This window comes from Atta colombica, unplaced genomic scaffold, assembly GCF_001594045.1.
Source record: "Atta colombica isolate Treedump-2 unplaced genomic scaffold, Acol1.0 scaffold207, whole genome shotgun sequence".
Classification (NCBI taxonomy): domain Eukaryota; kingdom Metazoa; phylum Arthropoda; class Insecta; order Hymenoptera; family Formicidae; genus Atta; species Atta colombica.
In genome coordinates, this window is record NW_017259302.1 from 3423357 (window position 1) to 3433503 (window position 10147).

Here is a 10147-nt window from a genome sequence, read left to right on the forward strand (position 1 = left end):
CTTTTATAAAAATATATTTTAAGCACAAAATACATTTCAAATATAAATATCGGTATTTAGTATAAAGATAATAAAAAATCTAACTCTTTATATATTGAATCCTTTGTCACTAGATAAATAATAACAATTTATTTATATAATAATAACAATTTTTCTAATAATCATTCTAATAGTCATTTAAAATTCTTGAAAAAATAAAATCTCCAAAAAACGAGTGGAACATTTCACTCCTTTTTTGAAATGAGATCACAGTGAATGACAGATTTCCTAGCCTAACGGTCAACTTTAACGATATTAATTAATATCTCGCTTCATGGGACAGAGCTTTTTTTTATTAAATTCATTTCATTCAAAAACACGTCGAATAAGACTAATTTCAAGATTGGATGTAACGGAACTAAACTTAATATTTATCATTGAGATAAATCTCTTTAAAAGAGTAAAATACTGCCATTCTTTTTCAAGAAGTAAAATATTTTCACTCTTTCAAAAGCGACTGTATTTTCACTCTTTTAAAGTGAAATTTCGGATAAACTTCTGAAAACGTCCAATGCTCGATTACATGAATTTTGGCAGAAATACTCCAAATGATGTCTAATAAACGCCCTTAAATAGATTTTCATTGATAAGAAGGTTTAATGCCAAAAATGTTTAAATAAAGTTATATACCGCCTGAATGGATTATCTTTACACAGCTCATTCCAAATTATTTCGAATGACCTTGATGTTGACCTCCAAGAAGATCTATTTCATCTTTATGCACTTCTAGGGGAGGAAGGGTGGGATAGACCTCGCTTCGCATGAAAACTCGTGCGCTCCAGAGAAGAAGATGGAATCACAGTCGTTTCGCGAAAATCGGCGTGCGCCCCTATAGGCGCGACTCACGAAGGCAACATCTACGAAATATATATAACTTCCATATATATATATATATATAACATAAACATTTTCGACATTAAACCTTCGTGTCGGTGAAAATTCAAGAGCGTTCGTTTGACATCATTTGGATTTCTACCAAGTATTTCTACCAAAAAATTCATGGCAATCGAGCAATAGACATTTTCGAAAGTTCAATGAGATTTTGCTCCAAGAAGTTTTGAGAGTAAATATTATAAGAGTCGTAACTAAATGAATCGTATAGCTCTATGCTGGAATAGTCTATTAGGCCCATTCGTTCATTCTTTAAAAATATTAACAGTACAACAAAGATAGATAAACAAAAATAGTCTGTTGAACTTTATTAGGAAATGGAACAACTCATTACTTGCAATCATCTATGATGATGTCATGGATGAAGCTCATTGGATGAAACATCAGATTAAGTTTATATAAATTAACACAAGTTAACCAGATAATGGAAAATCGTGTCTTATTATCTAAATAGAAATCAAATATCTATCATATCTATTTAACTCAATTTACATATTATTATAAAACAAAACTTATTATAAAACAAAACTTCAAGAATACAAATATTTACTTATGTGTACGTTTTTTGAAAATGTAGCATAATCTCTGATGTAGATGCATCCGAACATAATCTCTGATGTAGATGCGAGATATCAGAACAGAGTGACAGGCAGTCATTGTTGCATGTTCAGACATTTATGTGTGTCTACTAGTCCCAGTATTCCCTACATGACGAAACAAGAGTGAATTATATTTGTCTGAAAAGAACGAGGTAAAACTCGGCAAATGGAGAGAATAATTTCTCCTGGTTTTTGCTGAGAAGAAAAACAAAGACAAAAGAATGATAAATATAGCGAAGAGAATGCGGAATCATTTAGAGAAAAGAAAATACTGTGTACACTTCCGTATCGTGAGTAAAGCCCCGTATATCGAAATAACATAATTGTTGCAGCGCCAGTTCTTACAATAGTATGCAGTGAATAGTTTTATTTTAAAATAGTTCATAAATAGTATCTAGATCGATTTACTGTACTATCAGGAAACATATTATTAGACTTTTTAAAAAAAGAAAAAAAAACACCAAGTATACGCGTTATATAGAAAAAGATTCGCTATATAAAAAATTAGAATCAAGTTGCAGTTATCAGTAAAATCAAAATACAAAATTACTTTAAAAAAAAAGGAAAGAAATAAAACATCAAATATAAGTGCATTGTTTAAACAAAAAATCATTGTATCATAAAAAGAATAAGGCATCAAATATGGGTTGAATATAATTTTGCTTGAATAAAAAAAATTATATCGTAAAAGGAATTTAAATAATGTGTAACTTAAAAAAAAAGAATAAGAAGAGATTCTACTTTGGAGGGTAAAAAAATCGACTTTTTTACATTTTTTGCTTCTCTAAAGTGTAGAATATGTCTGTAAAAAGATTTTGTAATTTAAAATTAAGGAGATTCGATTAGTCGAAAATTTAGAGAGTTAATTTTTTTATACGATGTAGATAAATACCATACACAAATAATCCCACAAGCAATATTGACCGTATAGTTTTCTTGTAAATAATATCTCCTTATGGCGGTCCGAAGTAGATAATCATTGATTTAATACATATTCAGCCAACTTTGAAAAACTAGGATTTGGCGGATAAAATATCAATTGTATACACAAAAACAAAATCGGACCCATTTATATGAATTTATATGAATTTAAAGCTTTATTGTCATAAAATTTATTTTTACCTCGGATCACATTAATAGTAAGAGATAACACCGTAGTGTACAGCTGATACGAAGCTGATATGAATCAACTTCATAACTTAGAATCCATCTCTGACATGGTATATCATACCCAGCGACAATTACCCAGCGAACTTTTTGTGGTCTGCAATTTTTAGTGCGCATGAGTCGATTTGTACACTTAGGAATATGGCGGAATATGAGGAACTTAACAAAAATTCAAATTTAATTATTTCAAATTTAAGAGCCTGTTCTATCATAGCTCTATTGTGTACATTTCACAAGAGCGAGATCATGTGACTTAAGAACACCTACATCAAAGATGCCGACGGTCAATGTCGCTACTGTATATGATTATACTGTGTCTCTGATATGATTGCCTGTCACATTGTGAAGTGCAACATTGCTAAATATATACTCGACCTCTTGAGTTATTGACAATCTTATACATTTGTTAATATTCTATATACACTAATAATTTACTAAGAATATAGCACATAAATAACATTCACAATTCATTAACTAATATTATACTAATATTTATCCCAAAGTAATAGATAGCTCCTCCTTAAAGCAATTTATTACTTGTTGAATCGGATTTTGCGTCGGTTGAAAATCAAGTGAGCTCAACGATATTATGTGCAAAACAAGCAAGAATTGAAAGAAGAAGGGTTCGTGCAAACAGAGGAGAAATTGATGGTAAAATTTAGATTAGGAGAGCATCCCTCAATGATCTTGATCTTAACATATGTTATCCTGAATGATCTCCAACAGATTTTAGCCGTCGGTCACTTTTCGTTAAAAAGTTGTTAACAAAAAAAATTCTGCTATAAAACAAAAATTCTCTGTATGACAAGGCCTACATGTGAATCATCGCTGGGCGATTTTGTCTAGCGAATGTCACGAGGAGCGAGGAAGTATTATCAGGAAGTGTTTGAGGACAGGTATGGTCAGGAAAATCGAATATAAGAAGATAGTTACCGACTCGTTCAAGCAGCGCGCCATGAACCCGTTTAACAGTGCTGCCAGCTTCGATTAGATGGATATACGTAGATAGGAAAGAACGCGCCAAAGAATTGATATTCGGCAGAATATGAAGCGTTATTTCAAAATGCAAGCTTCAGATTAGCTGTCGCAACAAACTTGCGATCGGCTTACAACTAATGTAGAACCGGCTTAGGAGAACATTCTGCGTTCCATTTAACGCTCGCAACGCTCACGAGCATCTTTTGTCCTTGTTTAATATTCGATAAACCACAAGGATGAAATGATTCCACGAGCGATGTGAGCGTCAGGAGCTCCGCATAATAAAAGGAATAGGGAGCAGAGGGCAAAGAATAAGAATTTCAATCTAGAAATCATGTATTGTGGAATATACAGTTTCTGATAGATGAAATTCTTATTCTCTGTTCTCTATTCCCTATTCCTTTTATTGTGTGGAGCCCCTTAAGTGGAGCCTAAGTCTGTTCAACTTGTTTATACTTTTTACACTCAGCATCTTCACTTTCTCTCTTTTCAGCGTCAAATATATATCTATCTCATTTTAAGTAATTTTAGTATAAAAAGTGTAAAAAAGTATAAGCAAGTCGAACAGACTAACTAAAATACGAGAGCGAATAAAATGATATTATGACATATTATCTTACAAATATTTTCGCATGGTTTACATATTGTTTTATTAAATATTCTATTTTAAATGTTATTCGTTACAAATATAATGTTATAAAATTCGCAATATTCTTTCGAACAATGCAATCAATGAAATAATCTATGCCATATGATAAGATACGATAGAAAATATACATATATCTAGCCATAGAATATATAAAACAATCTTTACGCGATGCTTTTTCCAGTATTATTGAAAGTTCAATATTATTGAAACTCGCAAGAGTAAAAATTTCAATTTATGGAACATCTGGCGTATAAAAATTTCGCACATAACCTTATTAAATTTTAGCGTCGACAACAGCATGGCAAACAGAATATAAAAACAGCATTTTTTTATGAAACATATATTCTAAAACAAAGAATTGGCAGCTACCAGATTTCAATCGTGTTTTCTGCGTAAACAAAAATATCAAAAACGTATACATGCATCTTTTTACAGATAAAATTAAAAATGAATATTTTGCTGCAAATATATGAGAATATGTTTGCAACAAATGCAAATATTAAATCGGCTTAAAAAAACTTTACATTATATATAACAAAATGTATATATAACAAAATGTAAAGCTGACAAGGACAAAGAAAGGCAATTAATACAAAATTAAAGCGAATAGAGTGCTTTGTTGAGTCAAAGAGAAATAAATAACAAAGTTAATGAACAAATAGTGATATTTTTAAAGAACAAGAAAGCCTTAGGTGGTGTCATGTCTTTTCTGAAATTTCATTTCCTCTTTTCTGCGTCAATGAAGCCACACAAGCGATGTGGTTGACGACAGACATTTCAATTTATTTCTCTCGTATTACGCGCTGTGCTACCGAGCATTATTTCGAGGCCGCAGTACGTACCGTCCATTTATTAAACAGAAAATTAATAAAGGGCTACGTTATAGAAGTAATTATATGAGCAAAAAATTTATAAAAAAGTATCGCGTGTACATGAGAGAGGCAAGGATGAACGAGACAAAGATGATATATTTGTCTGACAAGAACGAGGTAGAACTCAGCAAATGGAGAGAATAATTTCTCCCGTTGTCCGCCGAAAAGAAAAACAAAAGAATCATAAATGTAGCAAAGAGATGCGGAATCGTTTGATAGAGAGCAGAAAACTGCGTACATTTTCCATAAATAAAGCGAATAAAACCTCGCGTATATCAAAATAACGCATTTGTTGTTGAACGCCAGTGTTCTTACAATGATATAGTATGACATGCAGTGAAAAGTTTTATCTTAAAATAGTCCGGTAAGTAAATGCTATCTAGATTGATTTAACGTACTATCGGGGAAATGGCGTATTATTAGATTTCAATTTCTGCAACATCTCTTGGACGTAACTAGATCGATCAAATAAGTTCGTGATCTGTGTTAATAATAATAAACTCCGATCTCAAAGAGATGAAAAAATATATAAAAAATAAAAATTACATGATAGCTTACTGAAAGTTCCAAGCATTTTTAGTTTAATAAATGAAAAATTAATTGAATATGTTGCTAAAGATGCTTAACGTTATTGATATTTTTGTCGATCATGATTTAATTTATAGTATTTTATTGTGCAGTTATGGAGTGTAGTAATTCGCATTTAGTCTAACAGCTAAATGACGATTACATACTTCAGATGTGATAATCTGGGAGACTCCCCCTTACTGCACTCGATTACTTTGATTTACGATTAACTTTTACTTGAATTATATTAAGAAAGTTGTATTAGAGATTACCAAGATGTCTCGAATTATTTATCAAGAGTTTTATTATAAAATTGCTGAAAATGAATTGAATTAAGCCGAAGGCTTAATTCAGGTATTTGTTATATATATATGTTTTATTTATATTTGTTATATATATTTATTATATATATGTAGTACTGAGAAATATATGTTGATATAATCGCTTCAATTACTGCAAATTTAGGCTCTTAATTGACCGTTTTTTTTCATTTATTAGTTTTTATCTCACGAATTTTTATCCAACTCTAATTATTATTCTATTTTTAGTTTATCAAAAATCGCATTTTATATTGCTCATCAGAATTGTATAACGCGATTTCTCCTTCGCAAAGAATTATGGCTTTTCACTCTTTCCTTTCGATTGCTTACCACGAGAATGCAGCTTTTCGATACGTGAAGGATCGCAACCGTATCAAAAGTTGTTTTCCGAAAGAAACAATGTTACCCTCGAGGAAACAATGAAGGTCTCGAGGAATCTAACCCAAAATGTTTTTCAGTACTTTTGTCGACTTGGGAAAGATTTACGCGCTCGATCGCAGTCGAGCATGGCAGCAAAGGATTAAAGTGAATTAAATGTTCTGGCTGAATATCATCGAAACTTTCAAACACCTCTGGCTACGATTGTACAGGCCATCCGATTTTTTTTTACATTCCTTCCCCTCCTTGCTACCTCGATCCTTTTTTTGCTGAATCGCTTTGTTCGACCCGTCGAAATGGCGGGCTCGGTGGAGAATTGTAGTATTATTCTACAGCCGGTGCGGCGTCGCGTAGCGATGGCGCCGCGACGATCGCCGAACGAAGAGAATACGCGACGGCGACACGCTGCGAACGAGCTTGTAAAATGATCGTAAGGATTTTCTCTGCGTGAACCAGATGTAACCCGTAGCGGCACGATCCATGCTGTTTTCGAATTTATGCCCGCCAATTTTTTCCGTAAACAATGCCGCGTTCGGTTGAATATCCGGCAGAACTGAAGATGAAATATGTATGATATTACGAAGAGAAAAAATAAATGTGCGAGAGTGTGCGACGGCGAAATTAGAGATATGCGAGTATGAAAATAACTCAAGTTACTGTGATCAATCAACAACAACGCGATCGATAATTTTATACTATTTTCAATTGTAATTAATTTTACATTTCTATAAATTTTACATTTCTATAAATACCATAATGCAATTATTTATTAATAATATTGAAATATGAGAGAATTAAATTTTCAAGCACTTGTTTGCTATAAGATAAAAATTATATAGTTTTTAAATTAAAATTATATCTTTGATTACAGTAACTGTAAGTCATTTTTAGTACTCATTATTGATATTGGTGTCACTAAAATCCTCTAACTGCTTTTAGACATTTATTTCCTGGAACGATCTAGAAATTTCAGACAATTATTGCGACGCAATATGACGCGTGCACTAAGGTAAAATTTCATAAAAGTAAATTACGGATATTTCTCGTTCTAGCCGACTAATTCTGTTGTCGAGAGCCTCACGTAATTTAATTTATCCGCACACCACTCGAGGTATCGATGCGTTATCAAATAAGAAAAGAAAAATAAAATACACTGTCAGAATCTAACTCTCGCTTTATTTCGTATCCGAGCTTGATTTAACAAAAGTTCATTAACTTCACTGTTCTCTTGATATGCAAGCTATGAAAAGAAAATTCTTAAACACTCGCAAAAGCAAACTTTTTCTAAACTACATCACAAAACATAGCCTTTCACAACAACATTCGCTCTCTTCTCATTATTTTTCTCTTCCTTAAACGACATAAATCTTCTTTCAACAAAATGCATTTCTATCGCACTTTCTTCCTTTGTGTATATTCAATAATCTCGTGAGCTTATTAAGATATTGCATTACGGACCCACAACATTAACACACACGCAAGAAGTACATTAAATTATTAGTAAAAAATGAAGAAAGAAGAAGATGTTGAAATATAGCTATAAAGTTATAAAAAATATCATAAATATAAGACTTTGCTCTTTACTAAAAGATGTGTCAGCAATAAGCAGCCATGAATATTGATACAGCACGCAAAACTGCACAAAATGGGAAAGTATGTATGCAAGCAAATAATCGTATAGTTTTCACAAGTAGCTTCATATATTACTTGCATCAGACTTTATTATAGCTCTGTCGCAAACAGTCCTCGATATATCAAAATTAGATGCAGATTTGTCATGTTAATGTGATGCCATGTCGTGAGATTGTCAAAGAAACGATTGTCTTACACATATTCTTTCTTTAAAATGATTAATGATAAATTACAAATTTTTAAAATAAAGAGTAATTTTTTAAATTAATGAAACGAGTACGAAGAAAACTTTTTTTTGATAAAAGAATTCAATAAACTCAATAAATCAAGTGTATCAAGCGGATAATTAAATTTTATTCGATTGAAATATATTTTATCCCTGATTTATTGGATTGTCTCTTAGATCATTTGTAACTGTATAAAGGTCTGCTTCGTTCTTTTCGTTTCATCTTTTTTAGTCACCTGTGCACTTTTAGTGATTTTCATTCATGTCTCTCTCCTACTCATACAGAAGATATGCCTTGTATGATATGCCACGTATCAATTTTATCGATGAGTGGCTATTTGATCCGTAGGGAATGCACGTGAGAAAAATGAAAATCGATACATATCGATAACAAAATGTCGCCGTGAACAAGCAGTACTCCTTCCAAACAATAACGTCTTGAATTTCTTCCTGGTCGATCGTAATCTCCGGTTATCCTTTTCTCCTTGTTTTCTTGTGTCTCTTTTTGACAGTGCCGTAACATTTATATTTTCACTGTCTCGACGGTAAAACGTGACTTGGATTCATTACAAATGATACTTATGATATGGCAGTGTTCACAAGCCAACGTATCCTGCAGCCAATAACCTTCGCTAAATCAATTTACCACTTCTTCCCTAACTATTCCTTATTACTTTCTTTTTTAGGACATAGGAAAAAACACTCTTAAAATTATTTACTAAAACTTTTCCATTTATATTAATGAAAAAATATTGTCTTACGCTTAGTTATTCAAAGCTTTTAAACCTTTCTCTTTCAACTTTCCATTATTTCTTCGTTAGCCTCACTCTTTGCCAATAGATTTTTGTAATGATTCCTGTTATGCGAGTTGCAATATCGATACAACTTCATATTGAAGCAATATCGGCTTTTAGATTCCCGTCTACCTAGACCAAGAAGACACGCTCTCGTTTCTCGACACGCGAAGCAATTCGTGTAGCGTCTTTATGAAAAGCGTCGGGATGTATATTGGTGCGATATTCCAGCCTGAAATGAAGACTAGAATAAAGAATGCAGAAATAGAAGATGATAGTTGACGTAGTATATAAAGCAAAGGTAAATGGAAGAAATTTAATCGAAGTACATACGTATATATTTATGTTCGCGCTCATTCCGATCTTTCTATATATCTAGTGTTAATGCTTTTGAATGTGGTTTTGAAATACAAACGTCAAGAATCCGTAAGCTATATTTAGCGCTAAATACGCGAGGCAAATGCAGACAGTAGTACTTGATAGTACTGATACATTCGCAGCTCTTTGTATCCGGTGACGCCGATACCACGCATAAACCGCGGCCTTTGATATCCAAATCCTGCCGCTTCTAGGCTAATAACGATTTCCGCCTCCGCGGTTATCCACCCTTTTCCTCGTCTCCCCAATTGAATAACTATTCACGACCTCCTCTTCCACATTCACCTCCTCTCTCTCCTCTCCACCTGTATATGTCTATTGTAATTTCCGTCACTCTCCGTCTAACTCTCTCACCCTTTATTCTCCGTTCGCTCGAACGGCTTCCTGCAAATAACTCACCGCTATTCGCACTGCGAGACGATATCAGTAGGACGATTTCTATCACTGTCGGGATTCTCTACCTTTTCCCCTCTCGAATGAATCTCCGGATATCGAATTCTTACGCGCTGGCGCCCACAACGGCATAATAATGAATAAAGCATCGCATCGACAACTGCAATTGCGACTGTTAGTACGACAACGATGACGATAGCGAGCCATGAAAAGTGCATTTTTGCCGCGACGTCTCGTAAGATATTTTCTAAGGGACTTCCCGTT